Genomic DNA, 20773 nt, shown 5'->3' on the forward strand with positions numbered 1-20773 from the left:
CATATTTTTCCTATGAGCGTTTTTCCAAACAAGAAGTCAGATATGTGAAAGCAAAAAAATATTTTGGTTTTACAATACCTGGCAAAAGAAATAGTCTGCACTATGCATAAATAGGAAACTAATCTGATGAAACAATTTGCATTAAATAACCTTCTTTAATAGTGAAAAAGTCAGGTGTGTTGATATTTCCACTCAGTTATTAGTGGAAAACTACGAAACACAAGGACCACGCCAGCTCACTTACTTTCTAGCTAACGCTCTGCTGACCGGACACAGGAAGCTTTTGAACATGATTTTTTTTCTTCTCTGGGGTTATCTCGCTTCATTGTGGGGTCCGTAGCTGATGAGCCTTTTGCGCCCGTCCCATGGGTCATTAGAGATCCGAGCACTAGCTCGGGTAGCCAAGGAAGAGAGAAGGAAGGTTAGAATTGAACGTCCGCGTCGGCATCGAATTGTTTCCATGTAGAGAAAAGAAGAAACGCTAAATCGGAACTTGTAAACGTATATTTGAACCCTGCTGCTCCAGAATACGAGTTCAGGCCTTAATTCCTGTGGCTTCTCGGTCTCTGTGTCTTTTTGTATTTCGACTGATTAAATGCTGTGTTGTTGTGCCAGAAAAGGGAAACCAGCAAGGCGTTCGACTAAAACCTGCACCTAAACTGGCTGGTGTACCCGACTAATTTTCGGGGTGTAGCATGCTGAAAATGATTAATTTGAATGAGTTAACAGTCAAGTGAATATTACCAGCGAGAAACAAAGAGCATAGTTTACCAAAGAAAAAGGTAAAATGATGCAATGTGGGTTTAGGCCTCATAGAGGTTGTCAGGACCAGATCTTTAGCTTACGGCAAATAATGGAGAAGTGTTAAGAGTGGAACAGGGAATTGTATCTATGCTTTATAGATCTAGAAAAGGCATATGCCCGGATTCCTATAAGGAAGTTATTGTCTGTTCTACGAGATTATGGAATAGGAGGCAAACTTTTGCAAGCAATTAAAGGTCTTTACATAGATAGTCAAGCAGCAGTTAGAGTTGACGGTAAATTGAGCTCATGGTTCAGAGTAGTTTCACGGGTAAGACAAGGCTGCAACCTGTCTCCACTGTTGTTCATATCATTTATGGATCATATGTTGAAAACAATAGACTGGCTGGGTGAGATTAAGATATGTAAACACAAAATAAGCAGTCTCGCATATGCAGATGACTTAGTTGTGATGGCAGATTCGGTTGAAAGTTTGCAAAGTAATATTTCAGAGCTAGATCAGAAATGTAAGGACTATGGTATGAAGATTAGCATCTCCAAAACGAAAGTAACGTCAGTGGGAAAGAGATATAAACGGATTGAGTCCCAAATAGGAGGAACAAAGTTAGAACAGGTGGACGGTTTCAAGTACTTAGGATGCATATTCTCACAGGATGGCAACATAGTGAAAGAACTGGAAGCGAGGTGTAGCAAAGCTAATGCAGTGAGCGCTCAGCTACGATCTACTCCCTTCTGCAAGAAGGAAGTCAGTACCAAGACTAAGTTATCTGTGCACCGTTCAATCTTTCGACCAACTTTGTTGTATGGGAGCGTGTGGTGTGCGTACTGTAAGACCTTCGGTACACACACCATCAGATTATTTGACTTGTCGCTCTAACGAAGTAGGCGAGTGTCAGCAATATGTGTCGTGGTCTTATCGTGGCGTGTTTATCTTCTGCCGTTAGGTCAGACGATAGAAATGCCACTTGCACGCTTAGAGTAGCAGATTGACAGTGACCAACTTTAAACAGAACTTGATTAATTTTCACACACATTTATTAAAATAATAACAAGCACAAAAATAACTTAACTTGGTTCTGAATGCTATTTACAATTGACAATCTGAAGTTCCTTTGGTCTTGGTACATTAATCTTATTTTCACATATCTCTGATACTTGACAAAGTGTCTATACATTTCTCTTCATGGCTATGTACAGGAATATGACAATCTTATTAGGTGCAGACTGAAACTTGACTATAGACTGGTACAGACTAATGCAGACTGACTAATCGGAGGTCTGTACACTCGTTATAATACCTCGCGCGTTCAGGTATCACTGCGCGAGTGTGATCCGCGAGGAGAAAACGTTCTACGTTAGCAGCAATCTCATTGGCTGCGTTACATATTAATACGCGGATCGGCGGAAGCAGAATATGGTCCGTCTCTAAGACAGCGCCATCTCGTAGTGCGGAGACGTACGAGCGCTGCGCCTGCGCTTAGTGGGGCGCGCTCTAGTGGGAAAGTTGTGTACGCGCTGACTACGTGGAACTATGTACACAACAAAAAAATGGTTCAAATGGCTCTGAGCACTATGGGACTTAACATCTGTGGTCATCAGTCCCCTAGAACTTAGAACTACTTAAACCTAACTAACCTAAGGACATCACACACATCCATGCCCGAGGCAGGATTCGAACCTGCGACCGTAGCAGTCGCGCGGTTCCGGACTGAGCGCCTAGAACCGCTAGACCACCGCGGCCGGCTGTACACAACAGAGCGATAGGCTGGGTGGATTCAGGTTACCTTATCAATAAGGTTAAGGTTACGGATATGAAAGTAGCTGGGATGATTGCAGGTACTAGTAGATGGGAACAATGGCAAGAGGGTGTCCACAATGAGGAAATCAAACAAAAACTGGAAATGAACTCTATAGATGTAGCAGTCAGGGCGAACAGGCTTAGATGGTGGGGTCATGTTACACGCATGGGAGAAGCAAGGTTACCCAAGAGACTCATGGGTTCAGCAGTAGAGGGTGGGAGGAGTCGGGGTAGACCAAGGAGAAGGTACCTGGATTCGGTTGAGAATGATTTTGAAGTAATAGGCTTAACATCAGAAGAGGCACCAATGTTAGCACTGAATAGGGGATCATGGAGGAATTTTATAAGGGGGACTATGCTCCAGACTGAACGCTGAAGGCATAATCAGTCTTAAATGATGATGATGATGATGATGATGATGATGATGATGATGACTTCTTAATTTAAATGTATCTACTGTTGTCTGTTTCCTAACAGCTTCCCCGCACTCGTTACTTTTTCCTTATTTCTTCAGTTTCCTTTTATTGAACCTAAAATAAGTATTTCTGGCGCGTCTGTTTTTTCTGGCCGAATTACGCTTTTTAATAGTGAATTTTTGCATTTATAGAGAATAGTTCCGTATTATCAACATCTTTCTATCATTAAAAAATTGTTCGACATCCCAAATGCACTCGAGGTTGTGAAACACATACTCACTTAGTGTGGGCGAAAGCATCGTTTCCACAATATTCTCAGCGATTGTTAAGAGAAAGAAGGCCCTCAGCGGTGTTCGCTGAAAACGAGGCGAGTGCCAGAGCCCCGGACGTGGCATCAGATAAAAACGCTGCGCCGTGTCGCCGGCTGCTCGCCTTAGCGATTCATTAAAAACTCGTTTCTGGGGCGCAGCCCGCCCGCCAGCTCCCAGCTCCGAGGGTCTCAGCTCGTACCCCCCCCCCCCCCCCCCCCCACCACCACTTCTCGCCGTCGCTCAGCCATGAAGCCCCACAGTTCATTACTTTGACACTTATGACAGGTTCGCAACACAAGTACCTCGAGGATAATGAGGGGATGGGCCCTCGCCAACTCAAAGGCACAGTCGCCATATTTTCCGTGAAACATGTGAGGAGGCATCGAGCAAGACGGCACAGTAGACTTCACACTATTCTTGTAATCAGGAACAACGACTTAAATTTCGGTCATGTTATTAAGATTTGTGTTGTTACCGTCTTCAGTCCGAGGTCTATATTTTATTCTGGTCTATACAGTGCAAGCCTCTTTATATCTGCATAACGACTGCAGCCTTCATCTATTTGAGCCTGTGTAGTGTAGAGAAAGCCTGATATCACCCTAAAATTTTTATCACTCACAATGCCCTCCATTCCCAAACAGACGGTTTCTTGATGCCTCAGTATGCGTCCTATGAACCGATCCCCTCTCTTGTTGTGATATTTTTCTCCCTCTTTCGATTCAGAATCTCTTCATAAGTTATTCGGTCTGTCCACATAACGTTCAACATTCTTCTGTAGGATCTACACTACTGGCCATTAAAATTGCTACTCCACGAAGATGACGTGCTACAGACGGGAAATTTAACCGGCAGGAAGAAGATGCTGTGATATGCAGATGATTAGCTTTTCAGATCATTCTCACAATGTTGGCGCCGGTGGCGTCACCTACAACGTGCTGACATCAGGAAAGTTTACTATCAATTTCTCATACACAAACAGCAGTTGACCGGCGTTGCCTGGTGAGACGTTGTTGTGATGCCTCGTGTGAGGAGGAGACACGCGTACCATCACGTTTCCGACTTTGATAAAGGTCGGATTGTAGCCTATCACGATTGCGGTTTATCGAATTGGGACATTGCTGCTCGCGTTGGTCGGGATCCAATGACTGTTAGCAGAATATGCAATCGGTGGGCTCAGAAGGGTAATACGGTACGCCGTGCTGGATTCCAACGGGCTCGTATCACTAGCAGTCGAGATAACAGGCATCTTATCTGCATGGCTGTAACGGATCGTGCAGCCACGTCTCGATCCCTGAGTCGACAGATGGGGACGTTTGCAAGACAACAACCATCTGCACGAACAGTTCGACGACGTTTGCAGCAGCATGGACTATCAGCTCGGAGACCGTGGCTACTGTTACCCTTGACGCTGCATCACTAACAGGAGCGCCAGCGATGGTGTACTCAACGACAAACCTGGGTGCACGAATGGCAAAACGTCATTTTTTCGGATGAATCCAGGTTCTGTTTACAGCATCATGATGGTCGCATCCGTGTTTGGCGACATCGCGGTGAACGCACATTGGATGCGTGTATTCGTCATCGCCATACTGGCGTATCACCCGGCGTGATGGTATGGGGTACCATTGGTTACACGTCTCGGTCACCTCTTGTTCGCATTGACGGCACTTTGAACAGTGGACGTTACTTTTCAGATGTGTTACGACCCGTGGCTCTATCCTACCCTTCATTCGATCCCTGCGAAACCCTACATTTCAGCAGGATAATGCACGACCGCATGTTGCAGGTCCTGTACGGGCCTTTCTGGATACAGAAAATGTTCCACTGCTGTCCTGACCAGCACATTCTCCAGATCGCTCACTAATTGAAATCGTCTGGTCAATAGTGACCGAGCAATAGGCTCGTCTCAATACGCCAGTCACTACTCTTGATGAACTGTGGTATAGTGTTGAAGCTGCATGGGCGTCTGTACCTGTACGCGCCATCCAAGCTTTATTTGACTCAATGCCCAGGCGTATCAAGGCCGATATTACGGCCAGAGGTGGTTGTTCTGGGTACTGATTTCTCAGGATCTGCCGGCCGAAGTGGCCGTGCGGTTAAAGGCGCTGCAGTCTGGAACCGCAAGACCGCTACGGTTGCAGGTTCGAATCCTGCCTCGGGCATGGATGTTTGTGATGTCCTTAGGTTAGTTAGGTTTAACTAGTTCTAAGTTCTAGGGGACTAATGACCTCAGCAGTTGAGTCCCATAGTGCTCAGAGCCATTTTCTCAGGATCTATGCACCCAAATTGCGTGAAAATGTAATCACACGTCAGTTCTAGTATAATATATTTGTCCAATGAATACCCGTGTGTCATCTGCATTTCTTCCTGGTGTAGCAATTTTAATGGCCAGTAGTGTTTGTCTTTCTTATCTAAACTATTTATCGCCCACGTTTTACTTCCATAGAAGGTTACACTCCAGACAAATACCTCTAGAAAATATTTTCTAGCACTTAAATTTATATTAGATGTTAGAAACTTTCTCTTTTTCAGAAACGCTTTTTTCTGTTGTTAGTTTTCAATTTATATCCTCTCTAGTTCTACCATCGTCACTTATTATGCTTTCCGAATAACGAAACTCATGTATTAGTCTCATTGTCTCTTTTCCTAATCTAATTCTCTCATCGGGACCTGAATTTATACGACTACATTCCGTTATTCTTGTTTTACTTCTGTTTATATTGATGTTATAGGCTCCTTTCAATACACTGTCCGTTGTAGTCAATTGATCTTCCAAGTCCTTTTCAGTCTCTGACAGCATTACAATGTCATCAGCAAATCTCAAAATTTCAATTTCTTATCTCTGAACGTTAATTCCCCTTTGAAATTCCTCCTTGGTTTCCTTTATTGCATGCACACTGTACAAAACTGAACAAAATTGGGAATAGGCTATAAGACTGTCTCATTCTCTCCTCAATTACTGCTTCCCTTTCACGTCCTTCTACAGTGATAACTGTAGTCTGGTTTCTGTACAAGCTGTAGTTAGCCATTTGCTCCCTGTATTGTGTTCATATTACCTTCATAATTTCAAATTGTGTATTCCAGTCAACATCGTCAAAAACTTTCTCTCAATCTACAAAGGCTATAAACTTAAGTTTGACTGTCTTCAGTCGGTCTTCACTTGTTCTCGTATCTCTCAGAAACCCAAACCAATCTTCTCCATACTCAGTTACTACCAGTCTTTCCATTCATCTTTAACTTATTCGAATTCAAATTTAGGTTCGCCAAAACAATGCATAGCAAGATATCCCCTTCAATATTGTCACTGCCGATACCTCACCATGTTCTGCCTTCAGTGACTTCGCTGTTGACGATTGCATCTTTTGTCTACTACACAGTCACAGTGGTGTAGTAGAAGCTATTAAACGACTGATGTATGCAGTCAAACATTCATTTTAAAGCTTCCTACAGCAACATCAAACCTAAGGTCATTGACATTAATGTGTAAACTTATATAATCGAACTGGTATAATGCTTAAAATTATCTGTGAAGGCTCCAGCTAATTATAGAGATTTTACGGGGCTTATGGTGTAAATCTGTATCTAAAGTTATAGCAGTCACGGCATAAAAATGAGGAGTTGAAGTAGCATATAAGACAATGAAAAGCAATTTTAATGTGTGCACTGAAGGGAACATATTTATTTGCTGAAGCCGACACAAGAAAAGGACGCCAGAATCTCATTGGCAGTTAGCTGATCAGAAGTACTTCAATTGCGTCGTATTCAGTGTTATCATTACATTTTTATATTACGTCTACTAAAATTTTAGATACGTGTTTACATTCCTCGTAAAAACTCTGTGTCGACGAAGTGGTTTCACCATTAATTTTAAGGATTTTACTAGTTAGATTATGTAAGTATGTTTGTTGCAGAGTTTGCACACTTATGTCGTAGCCTTAGGTTGTATCTTGTACTAAGAAATTTGAAAATGGATGTTTGACATCCGAAATCTGACGTGTAACAAATTTTCTGTGCAGGTGAGATTGAGCTAAATATAAGAAAAAAAGTCGTCCAAATGCAAATATTTAATAGCTTCCGAAATTCTCTATACATTACATGGATTACTATAAATGAAGCACACCCATAAGCATCTTTAGGATCATCTCTAATACATCTGTCAGTCTTCAGTTGCTAGTGAGACTGCATCATTTCAATTTGTAGCGCAGTTCGTTCAGTGACTTGAAACGTAGACATATTTACATGCAACATTTTTCAGATACGGATATTCCCAACGTAGTTTTAGGTTTTTAATATTTCTCTTACTCTCTGGCTTAACATGAATTTCGTACATACAAATTATGCTGTTTCTGCGCTGAGTCTGTGTTTGTCTTGCTGTTGATGAAGTTGGTCTGTCATTTGTAACGCTTGATTCGTTTATCAACGCAGACGCATTTTGTATCTAAGCCTTCCCACCATATTATTGAGTAATAACCAACACAGTATTCTCCAGATTTATTATTCGACGATGCGAAGATATTTGCACATTACACATGTACATGATACAAACTCTTTGATATTACACGTAGCCAAACACTGCTATGACACTTCCCAATCAGAGGTGATATATTAAAACAAACGACTCATAATCCGAAATGCTGGTAGTATGAAAATAAATACTTCCTTAATACAGGGGCATAAGACATGTATTTTTCTTTGTAAAGCAGAAACTGTCGTGATATTAGTATCTTCCAGGGAGTCCTGTCAACTTATAGTGACGCTCCTAAGCGTTGGTATTTGTTTGTTTTATCTACTGAGCGCTAACCAAAGTCGTAGTAATAGGTATGCTTTTCCCTTTCGTAATGAGTTGCTCTCACCTTCACTTTACTTCAGATCATTTATGAAACTGGATTTGTGATTTCCTGTCAGAGACGACACAGTTCGCAGTAACTGACGTAAAGTCATCGAGAAAAACAGAAGCGATTTCTGGCGTTACACAAGGTAGTGTTATAGGCCCTCTGCTGTTCCTTATCTATATAAACGATTTAGGAGACAATCTGAGCAGCCGTCTTAGGTTGTTGGCAGATGATGCTGTCGTTTATAGTCTAGAAAAGTCATCAGAAGATCAAAACAAATTGTAAAACGATTTAGAAGAGATATCTGTATCGTGCGAAAATTGGTAACTGACACTAAATAATGAAAAGTGTGAGGTCATCTACATGAGTGATGAAAGGAATCCGTTAAACTTCGGTTACACGATAAACCAATCAAATCAAAAGGCCGTAAATTCAACTAAATACCTAGTAATTACAATTACGAACAACTTAAATTGTAAGGAACACATAGAAAAATTGTGGGGAAGGTGAACCAAAGACTGTGTTTTATTGGCAGAACACTTAGAAGATGCAACAAATCTACTAAAGAAACTGTCTGCTCTACGGTTGTCCGTCCTCTTTATGAGTATTGCTGCGCGGTGTGGGATCCTTACCAGATAGAACTGACGGAGTACATCGAGAAAGTTCAAGGAAGGACAGCACGTTTCGTATTATCGAGGGGGAGGCAGTGACACGGACATGAAACAGGATTTGGGGAGGACATCATTAAAAAAAAGGCGTTTCTCGTTTCGGCTGGAACTTCTCACGAAATTTCCATCACCAACTTTCTGCTCCGAATGCGAAAATATTTTGTTACACCGACCTACATAGGGAGGAACGATCAACATAATAAAATAAGGCAAATCAGAACTCGCACGGAAAGATATACGTGTTCGATTTTTCCTCACGCTGTTAGAGATTGGAATGATAGAGAAGTTTTTTGAAGGTGGGTCGATGAACCGTCTGCCAAGCACTTAAGTGTGATTTGCAGAGTATAGATGTAGGTGCAGATGTAGATGAAGACGATGTGATATGACGATAGGGGTAATCTGAGCGGTATTTGGACTCCGGTGCTTCCTAGTATTAATACGCTGCTTTTGCGCTACCACGTTTTATCAAAACTTTTCGTGGTTTCACACATAGCTATGAAAGTTGCTGGCGAATTCTCTGGCAGCGACCACTGACTTCAGTGTTCCCTATCGATTCATGTAGGATGGCACATTTTTAAATAAGGAAACGCCGTGAGCGTATTATACACATTTGGATAAGCAAGTAATGCTCTGTGAACTTGTATTGGGGTAGGTATAGTTGATAAGTTTTGAGATGTTGATAATAAACAAGAAGAAGAATTGAGAGGCTTTGGTTAACATATCTGCATAACTCTAGGACTGTGTAAAGACTGCCTGCAGTTCAATAATGTTGACACTAAATTCTTTTGCTTCCATGTGTGTTGTAACGTAATTGATTCGCGTTTCCTGCCTTCGGCGTTCTTCGCTAGCCAGTTATCTCTGTTCCTCGAATCATGAACATGATTGTAAGTTATAAGTTGTGACCTTCGATACATATCGATGATTAAAGTTAATGCACGAAGGGCAGGAAACGCGTTTCATACGGAATATGGCAGCTGATGACTTGGTTAGGGTAGTCCCATTTTTTTAAGCCAGCCAAGATATCCAGTTTGAACCCGCTGAATTACTTCTTACGGGGACTCGGTCCATTACGTTCACAAGCAAAGTAATTGGTATAATGCCGAACATGTGGAGAATAGCCCGGCTATTTTCATATCGGTCGGTCTCTTCTCTGGCCTGGCATTGTCCTTATGTTGTATTGCAAATGGGTTAAACTGTAAGCACTAAGCGTGACTTTTATGTATCCATCATATGCCCCGGTCTATTACGAATTTTTGAATTTTATTCGCATTGTTCTTCGATAGCATGTACCTCACAGGAATACACTTTCATGATTCTCGGACATAATTGTTTATAGTGCGCACATATCTTCATTTCGGGCCAGGGCGCGCAGCCAGAACTTACGCTAACACTTTTGAATTTTGTCACGTCTTTCGTTCGCAGTATATTTTATTAGCGGATCTTTGTTTTTCTAATGCATCATACTGCGTATTGTTTCAGACAAACTAAAACCTTTAGTGAACTCTTGATTCACAGTTTATTTTTGAAAACTTTTTCAAATATGTCAGACTATTCTTAATTACTAAAACTATTCATGTAACTGGAATACACTACTTTGTTTCCGTGTTAGCGATCATTCCCACAGTGACATGCACATATGTAGTAGAATAATCTCTCTGCCGCATTATTGTTGCTGTGATGCTGCAGAATTGTAGAGAATTGACTTAATGACATAAGAAAATAATTTGGTATGCATAGCAGCTAGTAAACTTGAGCGTGAAGGATGACATTTACCCAAGGTAACCAAAAGTCTCTTGAGACCCGTAGCAGTTTGTTCCGAAGATGCTTGTACTTGCGTATTGACTTTCTTTTGAATCTATTATAACGTTATCGCTCCAGGAACGCTTCCCACTGTGTTATGATACACTCCTGGAAATGGAAAAAAGAACACATTGACACCGGTGTGTCAGACCCACCATACTTGATCCGGACACTGCGAGAGGGCTGTACAAGCAATGATCACACGCACGGCACAGCGGACACACCAGGAACCGCGGTGTTGGCCGTCGAATGGCGCTAGCTGCGCAGCATTTGTGCACCGCCGCCGTCAGTGTCAGCCAGTTTGCCGTGGCATACGGAGCTCCATCGCAGTCTTTAACACTGGTAGCATGCCGCGACAGCGTGGACGTGAACCGTATGTGCAGTTGACGGACTTTGAGCGAGGGCGTATTGTGGGCATGCGGGAGGCCGGGCGGACGTACCGCCGAATTGCTCAACACGTGGGGCGTGAGGTCTCCACAGTACATCGATGTTGTCGCCAGTGGTCGGCGGAAGGTGCACGTGCCCGTCGACCTGGGACCGGACCGCAGCGACGCACGGATGCACGCCAAGACCGTAGGATCCTACGCAGTGCCGTAGGGGACCGCACCGCCACTTCCCAGCAAATTAGGGACACTGTTGCTCCTGGGGTATCGGCGAGGACCATTCGCAACCGTCTCCATGAAGCTGGGCTACGGTCCCGCACACCGTTAGGCCGTCTTCCGCTCACGCCCCAACATCGTGCAGCCTGCCTCCAGTGGTGTCGCGACAGGCGTGAATGGAGGGACGAATGGAGACGTGTCGTCTTCAGCGATGAGAGTCGCTTCTGCCTTGGTGCTAATGATGGTCGTATGCGTGTTTGGCGCCCTGCAGGTGAGCGCCACAATCAGGACTGCATACGACCGAGGCACACAGGGCCAACACCCGGCATCATGGTGTGGGGAGCGATCTCCTACACTGGCCGTACACCACTGGTGATCGTCGAGGGGACACTGAATAGTGCACGGTACATCCAAACCGTCATCGAACCCATCGTTCTACCATTCCTAGACCGGCAAGGGAACTTGCTGTTCCAACAGGACAATGCACGTCCGCATGTATCCCGTGCCACCCAACGTGCTCTAGAAGGTGTAAGTCAACTACCCTGACCAGCAAGATCTCCGGATCTGTCCCCCATTGAGCATGTTTGGGACTGGATGAAGCGTCGTCTCACGCGGTCTGCACGTCCAGCACGAACGCTGGTCCAACTGAGGCGCCAGGTGGAAATGGCATGGCAAGCCGTTCCACAGGACTACATCCAGCATCTCTACGATCGTCTCCATGGGAGAATAGCAGCCTGCATTGCTGCGAAAGGTGGATATACATTGTACTAGTACCGACATTGTGCATGCTCTGTTGCCTGTGTCTATGTGCCTGTGGTTCTGTCAGTGTGATCATGTGATGTATCTGACCCCAGGAATGTGTCAATAAAGTTTCCCCTTCCTGGGACAATGAATTCACGGTGTTCTTATTTCAATTTCCAGGAGTGTATATTGGAGGCAAATGTTTCCGTCTTCCTAAAGCGTTACGCATATTTTTTGCTGAGTTTTTGTCCGAACTGAGATTGCATACAACCGACGCCCTACGTCATCCCGAAGTTGTTCGAGGATCTGATCAGATGTAGACTAATTCATCTATACAAATCTAAAATAGTTTATTCAAACCACGATGCAAGAAATGACGACATTAACGTAAACGAGATATGAATCAAAGGACACGTGAGTGCAGTCATCTGTGAGTGCAACCCATGTCGGAACCAATGACACCAGACGCTAGGGTTCTGAGGCCATCCTCAGTACGTGTGGGCGGCTGCTGGAAGTGGTGAAGGCTGCTATTCTTGTTCGTGGGGTGTAAGCAGAACATGCTATTTGCAGTATCGTAATAAAGTTGATCACGGTCCTTTGATTTGGAATCCAATGGAAGGTCTCAACCAGAGGCTCGATCGACCCTTTGAAGGTCTTGGCTGCAGGTTTCTGGGCCTTAGTTATGCGCTGGAGAACTGTACGATTCTCCTTGACAGGTCACGGATGCGCAACATGGAGGAAGCAGCTACTCGCGTAGCAGAGCTCTTATAGAGTGCAGATGGAGGTTTTTAAGCAGGCGATAGTTTGAGGTGCTTTGGTGAACGCTTATCAATCGATACGCAGACAGCGAACTCAGATCATGAACGAAGTAAAAGAATTTCGAACTCCAAAATTTTAACAGCAAATTTCCTAAACATTTAATTTGCCGACCTCTAGGAAAGTTGTCGTGTACAAATTATATTCGTAACTTAGAGCTGGATGAAACTGGAAGTAGAAATCTCTGAAATGTTTAGCGAGTCATGGAACGTATATCTAAAAGACAGATTAGACATTGCAAACGACAAAAATATTATGTCTGTCGAGATTGAAATTGAGTCTGGGTGCGAAGTTATCTGGACGCGAGTAATCGGCCTAGATGAACTCCAGTTAATCATGGAATGTTTTTAGCGGCCACTCGATTCCGCCGTAACATTTGCAGAATCGTTCAAAGAAAGTTTAAATACAGTAGTGCGGAAGTACCTCGATCATGCAATATTAGCTGGAGGTTATTTTACCCTGCCGAGTATAGACTGTCTCGAGATTTATTGCAGGTGATACAGATGGACACTCTTGTGGAGTAGTTCTGAACACATTTTCCGAAAACTGTCTTGAGCAGCTAGTTAGATAACCATCACGTAAAGGAAATATTTTAGACATTATAACTACAAAAAGATCTGACATTATCGACAGTGTCAATACAGAGACGAAAATTGGTGCTCATGAAGTCATCATAACGACATTGGTTTGATTACTAAAGTTAAAAATCCGTGAAGAAGGCTAAGACATTTTTCATTCTTGAAATTGCAGATAAGCAGTTGTTAGCACCCTACTTAAAGAACATCAATTAATTCTAATGTAATGGACGTTGAGATAGTATAAAACTAATTTAAAATGATTGTAGATCGCACTCAGGAGAAGCATGTGGCGAGTGAGTGTGTAGAAGACGGAAAATACTCACGTGATATAATAATAAAATTCTGAAAATATTGAGGAAACAAAGGTTGTTGCACTCTTGAGTCTAAAAAAAAGCACAGAAGTGACTACAGACAGAAGTTAACAGACATTCGTACGACTATAAAAAGATCGATGCACGAAGCATGCAACTTCCAACGTCATGTGGTAGCGAAAGATCCTGTCGAAACCCCGAATAAATTCTGATTCAACGTAAAATCGCTAAGCAGATCGAAGGCTTCTATTCGGTCACTCAACTCGCCGGCCAGTCTGGTGTGGCAATAGAAGACAGCAAAAGGAAAGCTGAAGTTTTAAATTTCGTGTTAAAAAGTCATTCGCACGGGAGAATCGTACAGACCTACCACATCGTTTGATCGTCGCACTCGTTTGATTCGGCCTCTTTAAACCGTGTTTCTGATACACAAAGTAGAAATAATATCATTTTATTTCCTACTCCATGTACGCAGTTACATAACAAAAAGTGTTTATACCAGTAACTAATATAATTTTTGATGATATATGAAAGCAGACTGTAACAAAACGGTAAAATAACAATACAAAGTGCAAAAATTCTGCTACAGCATCGTCGGCCGGAGTGGCCGAGCGGTTCTAGGCACTACAGTCTGGAACCGCGCGACCCCAACGGTCACACACAGGTTCGAATCCTGCCTCGGGCATGGATGTGTGTGATATCCTTAGGTTAGTTAGGTTTCAGTAGTTCTATGTTCTAGGGGACTGATGACATCAGAAGTTAAGTCCCATAGTGCTCAGAGCCATTTGGTTTTTTTTTTTTTTTTTTCCTACAGCATCACTGAAAAATTCTGGGAAGACAAAAGCAAATGTGTAGAGAACTTGTGTTATCATCTTTGCTCACATATTTCTTTTCTTAATTTTTTCTGCACAGTCTAGGTTGCAGTCAGTTGTTCGATGTTTTCATGGGAAAGCTAGTGAAACTTCGTTTCGGTGTCAGTCTGGGCATCGTGTCTGGTGCGTTCCCCATTTTCTTTGCGAAAAATTTCACTACAAACTATAACAAGAGTCAAATCACTGAACTACTCTTTTTAAGAGCACCCGAATGTCATAAAAAAAGTACATAGTCCAGAGATGGCAGTTTAGTCATTAGGGAAGTGTTCGCTGCCAGTACCATTTGGAGAGAGAATTGTGCTAGGCACGATGAAGTAGCATGCTCGGCTGCTGCAATTACTCGCGCGAATGACAATTTTAGTATCCGTCTCGCATGCAAATTCATTTTTCCACGAACGTGGAAAGCTCTGTTTTCAAAAATCATGATTGCACAATATTTTGGTAGATAAACTATATGCGAGCTTTGACCGGATCGAAAAAAGCTTCGCATACTTGTTTGTCGAATACATTGTATAGCTGTCTTCAACGAATTCGGAGATATTTCAGGTCTGATTCGTAGGTGACGCTCTCCGTTAGAAAATTGCTTCAGGTAATACGTCCCGAATTTTTAAAACTTATAAAATTCTGTTCACGTAGCTATTTACGTGAAAATTACGGATTAACCATTATCTACAGCAGTAAGACGGTCATAAAAAGTTTGCTAGAAAGACATAGTTTGTCGCGGACAAAAGTAATGAATCTGGTACGGTGTTAGGATGACCATGTTTTGCAAACTTTTCTCCGTGAGCGCCGCTTTTGTTTCGCTCGTTATTGAACGGCACAGAAGTGAAATAAAACGTCCCCGGCAAGTTGCGAGTTGCGGCGCAACCGTATACAGGGAGGCGTCAACGGCGCGTAATGCGGTACCCCGCGCCGAGTACAACTTGTAGCAGATCCCCAGGCGGCGATATGCTCGCTGCTGGACGCTCAGCGCTGAATGCGTAATGAGCCATCAGCCCGCTCGCTGCTCAAGGAGACTGTCCCAGCGCTTTTAATGCATGTACCGAAACCAACGATACATATGTATTAGATTTGTATAAACGGTGGACGTAAACTAAGTTTCTCGGCTCAATATTATTATAAAAAAAGCTATTAAACCGAAAAGAAGCGTTTTCTGTCGTTTTGCAGAAAAGGGATGGAGGCAAGGTTGAACGTTATGTCAACAACGGCATTAGTAGAGCAGTACAAGTTCGAAATTGGAAAGGCTATCCCAATATTCCGTTTAAATGGCTGAGGGAAATCACGGAAATCATAAATATGGCTGGATAAGGATCTGAATAATAGTCCTCCCGAATTCGAGTCCATCGCCTCTGTCACTGCACCATTTCACTATGTCACTGTGCAAAATACCATCGATTACGTTGTGCTGCATTGCTTAAGCGGCTTTTGCTGAAGGTACAGCTTTTGGCAAACATTCTATGTTTCCAGAATGAGATTTTCACTCTGCAGCGGAGTGTGCGCTGATATGAAACTTCCTGGCAGATTAAAACTGTGTGCCGGACCGAGACTCGAACGGCAAAGGTCCCGAGGTCGAGTCTCGGTCCGGCACACAGTTTTAATCTGCCAGGAAGTTTCAAACATTCTATGTGCTCAAATGTCCCTGGTAACACCAATGAGTGAAGTGGGACTGATTTAAATGCGATTCCACGAAGTGTAGAAGTATGAAACCGGAATTTCCCTATAGATGGTGCTATCCGTCAGTGGTGGGGCCGTGAGACCGCGCCTGTAGCGTCATCTGCTTCCTGTAACGGCTGACGACGAATGTCAACACACAGTAACCTAAGTTCGATACATCGGCATTTGTTTCAAACCTGTAAACATATCGAGTTTTGTGCCTACGAATTACGATTTTCAGACATCATTTGTTTTCTGTTATCATTTGAACAAAACTGATGCAGAATTGCATCGAATGCTTGTCGAAGTTTTCGGTGAAGATGCTCTTGGGAAAACACAGTGTTTCGGGAGGTTCAAAAAATTCAGAAGTGGTGATTTTGATGTGAGGAACGGCGAGCGCGGGAATCCACCGAAAAAGTTCGAAGACAACGAATTGCAGGCCTTATTGGATGAAGATGATACTCAAGCTCAACAGGAACAATTGAATGTGACGTAGAAAGCCGCTTCTCTTCGGTTGAAAGCTATGGGTAAATTGCAGTAAGTGGAAAAGTGGGTTCTGTATGAACTGAATGAAAGACAGCAAGCAAATCGAAAGACCACTTGTTAAATGCTGCCCGAGGAAGGATTTGAACCTGCGACCGTAGCAGTCGCGCGGTTCCGGACTGAAGCGCCTAGAACCGCTCGGCCACCGCGGCCGGCGCCAGATACAAAAGAAAGTCAGTGACAGGTGATGAAAAAAGGATACTAAGCGTCGTATATCATGGGTGAATCCAGACAAACCATCGACATCCTCTGCAAGACCAAATCGCTTTGGAAAAAAGACAATGCTCTGTCTTTGGTGGGCTCAGAAGGGTGTCATCTATTATGAGCTGCTAACACCTGGTGAAACCGTTAACATTGATCGCTATCAAAAGCAAATGATCGATTTAAATCGAGCATTACGTGAAAAACGACCGGAATATGGAAGAAGGCAACACAAGGTGATATTGCTCCGTGACAACGCCCCGTCAGGGAAAGGGTTGAGGCGTTCAGCTGGGAAATACTAGGGCATGCGGCTTATTCTCCAGACGTGGCTCCTTCCGATTATCATCTATTTGCTTCACTGGGGCTCACTGTCGCTGAAAAACGCTTCATTTCGTATGAAAATGTACGAAAATCGCTCGTTGATTGGTTCGCTTCAAAGGATGAACTTTGTCTTTTTTTTTTTTTTTTTTTGAGTGGCATTCATAGCCTGCCGGAGAGGTGTGAGAAATATATAAATAGCAATGGAGATTATTTTGAGTAAAATATTGTTTATCAGTTTCAAACACCAGACGTGTAATTATTGCAACCAAATTCCGGTTCATACTTCTACACCTGGTAAATTCTCCCGCAGCCATCCAGATTTAGCTTTTTCGTGATTTTCCTAAGTCGCTTAAAGCAAATGCTATGATTATTCCTTCGAGAACAATACTGCAGGTTACCTTCTCCAGTCTAGTCCAATTCGAGTTTGTGCTACTTCTCTTATAACTTGGGCGTTTACAAGGCGTCAAACATTAACCTTTCTTTCTTCCGTGTGGACTTAAGCTATACATTAGAGGTACAATAGAGGAAGTACAATGCATAAACTTCATAGACGTGGTTCATGTCGGAATGATTATATGGACCGTGTGTTGCAATGGGGAGTAATTGTAAGCGCTCACACGTGTGAGCGATAGTACAGGGCCCAAAAAGTACACTCACTGACAAACAATGTGAAGCGCCCATAAGGGGAAGCGGAAACCAAATGAAACTTCACGGGTGTGCGATGTTATTTCAGTGCTTACGAAATCGAATCAAATATACATATAACTTGTGAGTGTGAACCCACTTATTGTTGCACACTCTCTGGCCTGGATGCTTGCACTGATTCTCTAAGCTGGTTGTAGGTTGTGTTCCAAAAATGAACAGCAAAGAGACAGAAGTGATGACACTTCCTGCAGGACCTGACCATCATGTTGCACGACAATGCTCAAGCACGGACAGTGCAAGCCGTTACTGATATGTTTGACTGATGGGGCTGCTAAGTGCTGTACCACCTACTGCAATCCCCTGACTTAAGCCCTCGTGAGTTCAACTCGATTTCTAAACTGAAGGAAACACTTCACGGCATTCGCTTCGAAATTGCTACAAATTCGTCGGGAAATAGACCGCGCCGCTCCAACTGCCAACACAATTGGCACTGCTAAGAGTATCCTACGACTTCCACGTCGCTGGCAACGGATTATACACAATGCTGGTGACTACTCTGAAGGTCAGTAAAACTTTGAAACACGTATCTATTTTGTACGAGCTGTAAAATCGTTGCCACTATTAAAGTTCCAACCCTCGTATAAGCACAACATTTTTGTTCCAGATTGGAACTGAAATAATTGATTCTCCATTATTGTCCATTCATGCATATTACAATGTAATTGGAAGAATGGCAAAAGTTTTATAACCATGGAAATCTTTAAAGAAAATATCTCATGTTTCCAAGCACATAGTACATTAAGCGCTCTGTGGATTTTCTAAGACGTTACTATCTCTAAATTGAACATTTGGCTCGTACACCGCGTTTACAAAGCACAGAAACGTCATACCGTTACTATGAGGTAGAGAGAAAGTACGAAAATTATGTAAACTTTGTTATGTTTGTTTCTATGATTTATCTGCTTGTTATGCTGTGTTTCTGAAGCAGAGATAGGAAACTATTCCAATACGTGCCTCAACGAGTGTAGGTTCAAATGGTTCAAATGGCTCTGAGCACTATGCGACTCAATTTCTGAGGTCATCAGTCGCCTAGAACTTAGAACTAATTAAACCTAAATAACCTAAGGACATCACACACACCCATGCCCGAGATAGGATTCGAACCTGCGACCGTAGCGGTCGCTCGGCTCCAGACTGTAGCGCCTAGAACCGCACGGCCACTCCGGCCGGCCCGACGAGTGTAGGAAACAGTTAAAAATCGAATACGGGCTGGCCCTAGTATCGAACTGACGGTTATTAATCCAGCGTACTCATATGTATTCAGTTCGGATCTCTCTTATCTTACTATCTTGGAAGCTAAATTGCTTCTCGTTACGTTATTTTAACGGATAGTGCATACTGTTTGTTGAGTGAAGAATATATAGAATGAACTTTACCAGAAAGTTATCATTAACAAAGTAACAACATTAAATGAAATTGAACATTCAGCAACAGATTACGAATCTCGATTCCTGGCAACCACGGATGGTCGTTTGTCTAACGCCATTAGTTGTCAAAGCATAGTGGCACCCTTTAGAATATCGTGTCGGAAAGTAAGCGCCTTCTTACAAGTTCATTTCATTTTGTTCTTCATCTTCTATACGAAATCCAATCACAGTTGGAATCGTTCTAAAACCTCTACTAAAGATATTATTTTCCTGTCGTATTTTTACCCAAAAAGTTATGTTTACCTCTTTGGAATAGTAACTATGAGGCTTCTTTCCTCGTTCGTTTCTCTTAAAAATTCTCTCACTGTCTTTGCTCTGTGTCCACTTGGCCTTAGTCTTCTTCATAGCAACTTTACTGTTTGTGACACTGACTGACTTTTACTACCATACATTAGCATGCTCCAGATAAACGTATTGACAAAGTGTTTCTTCTGTTCCTTACTGAAATATTTGTTTACTAATAACGTCTTCTCTCCCTAATAATGTTTTTTTTTCTGTTAACTACAGTTCACGTAGCGTCTGTTATCTTAACATGTTTCGTGTACATGTTGTCTTTAAGTCTGAAAACTTGGATCTCAAGTAGGCTTATCGTTTTTTATTGTCATGCCTTCAAGGCGAAAATATTGATATTAAGTTCGTTTACAAAACTGTTGGCAAAGTCAATGTTGGCTGCTTATGTTCTTCACTGTCGGCGATTAGGACAACGTCATCTGCAAAATTTATGTGATAGATCGGCATCCCATTTACTGTTAATTCAGCAGATTTTTCATTAGATCTTCATTGATTGTCATGTGGAAGGGTTAAACACTGATTTTATGTTTTTTGTACACTGTCAGTCAAATCTTCAATATCTTGATCAATTTCTTCCAACAAACATTTCAATGCCTTTTTTTCATACACAACTTGTGCCTTGACAATCTCAGCAGCAGAGGTCATCTCCAGCAACTAGTGGGTATTTTCATGTTTCCATGGTACGGCTTTCCGCTTACTTAGAGCCACAGACGCTTCCAAGGCGCGTTTAATTTAGCGACGACCGCTCGTATCCCCTGGCTCGTTATTGGCTGCCAGGCCTAATGCTTTTATAATAATGCCTTTCCTCCCGCACTCCGTATTCGACAGTTTTTGTGCATCTCTTGACTCTTCGCATTGACCTTGGAGCGGGACACCGTTTGACAGACTTCGCTACGATTAAGAAAAAAAATCCTTACGCTTCAATACAGAAAGTGATCTTCTGCCAACGATGATACCTAAATTCTATAGACCTGTAATCATTTATTTCGATGTCATAAACACATTATGTAACCAAAAGTTTCCAGACACAAGGCTATGTGTGCTGTGGTATATAAACGCAAGCAAAGTGCGTCACCATCACAGACGTATTTTCTTTTGTAATGAGTCAACAAAAGAATTCGAATAGGACGT

At 42.7% G+C, this 20773-nt stretch overlaps 1 protein-coding gene across 1 annotated transcript in view; it reads left to right on the plus strand.

Moving 5' to 3' along the window:
- The window catches only part of LOC126469827 (circadian locomoter output cycles protein kaput), an 825094-nt gene that overhangs the window by 557721 nt on the left and 246600 nt on the right, over window positions 1-20773 (plus strand). The window lies entirely within an intron of this gene.

This window comes from Schistocerca serialis, chromosome 3 (assembly GCF_023864345.2).
Source record: "Schistocerca serialis cubense isolate TAMUIC-IGC-003099 chromosome 3, iqSchSeri2.2, whole genome shotgun sequence".
Taxonomy (NCBI): Eukaryota; Metazoa; Arthropoda; class Insecta; order Orthoptera; family Acrididae; genus Schistocerca; species Schistocerca serialis.